Here is a 1,577-nt window from a genome sequence, read left to right as displayed (position 1 = left end):
ATCTGAATGCAGCACAAATGTGCCCCACTCGGGGACCTGCAGTGAACAGGTGATGGAGAGCAAATCTGGACCTCAATTCCCCACCCCTGATAATTCAGAAGGAACAATAAAAACACATCATTCTTTCGAAGATGCCATAAAAAAAGGCACATGCCCAGGCTCACAGTCAGCAGGGAGCAGTGTATTAGCCACAATAAAAATGAAACAGCAATAATTGGCATTTTCAGGAGAGCTTGAGAGAAAGGGAAACACAATCACACCCAATCCCATCCTTCAGTCACAAGAATCGAGCTCCACAACAGCTCAGGTGAGGTGGGACGTGTTAGAGGGGTTTTCTTTTTACACACTGGGAAAAATCCAGCCCCACCCACCTCAATCTGTTTCGTGAGGAGTCAAGAGCAGGAACTGTGTGGAAGGAGACCAAAGAAAGGAATCAGCAACGCTGGAGGAAGCCTCAGGTGCACAGCACTGGGCAGGGTATTCAGCCATAAATACCCACCAGCAGTGGGCCAACTGGAGACTTCTGACACCACAGAGAACCTTCCCCATGAGAAACCAGCCCTGATCACTCCTGATTTTTAATTTTGTTTTGTTTTCACAGTGCTGAGGGATGGGATCCCCAAAGGGAGAGGTTTTGGAAGGGACACACACTGTATAAAGAAGTTGGACTGGCATGGAACGACATCTTTGAGAGCAGTTCCAGCTGCAGGTGTGTTACACATACAGCTCCCTCTTTCTCCTTTTTAAACTCCCTCCTTTTTTTTCCCCCTTTTCTAACATTTTATGTGTTGTTATTATTATTATTATTTTTTGCTAGTTGCTGTGTCAAGAAGACTCTGCCATGATAAACCATAACTCAAAGTTCTGACGAACCACGGTGCAAGAATGCAGATTATTAATCCTGCAAAAAGTGGGTTTCCCATCCCTGTGTGTGACTCCTTATCCAAATGTTTTGTTTCCTGTGGTGTGAGGACAGAGAAGATATAGAGACTGTCTGTGACACAACCACAGCCCCTTCTCTGTGATCATCATAAATTGCCTGCAGCAATTAATTTATCACACCTGCACTGCTCGTGAGGCCCTCTTGGAATGGCCTCTCAGAGACCAAATGACCACGTCATGAACCCCGAGGTGGTGTCAGGAAGATCATAAACACGAGGTGCTACAAAATGATGGCGAGATTACTAGAAACCAAAGTGAAACCACCAAACACAGTGCCAGATTGCAGAAGGGAGCTCAGAATCCTGTTTTACTCTTATATCCCTGCAGGGGAGGATTTGGTTTAAGGAGGGACAACACGCAGGGATGGAGATGCTCTCCTGCTTCCAACAGATCTCCCCCTTAAAGGGTGACTTCATTCCAAGCAAACCAGCAGGACCTGGATGCATTTCAGACCCCGACAGATAAGCCACAGGTCTTCACTTTCAGAGTCTTGTCGTGACCCAGATTCTGCTCCAGCATTTTCTACTCCACTGCTCTGCAGAAATTTGCTCAGATAAGGGATATATTACTAAACAAGGACAAATTCAGGATGCATTTTATCACCCTGATGGTACAACTCCTGTTGTTCTCAGCTC

This window comes from Empidonax traillii, unplaced genomic scaffold (assembly GCF_003031625.1).
Source record: "Empidonax traillii isolate 1590-97213 ecotype Southwest subspecies unplaced genomic scaffold, ASM303162v1 scaffold2015:size83106, whole genome shotgun sequence".
In the NCBI taxonomy this organism is placed as follows: Eukaryota; Metazoa; Chordata; class Aves; order Passeriformes; family Tyrannidae; genus Empidonax; species Empidonax traillii.
Note: the sequence above shows the minus strand (reverse complement) of the source record.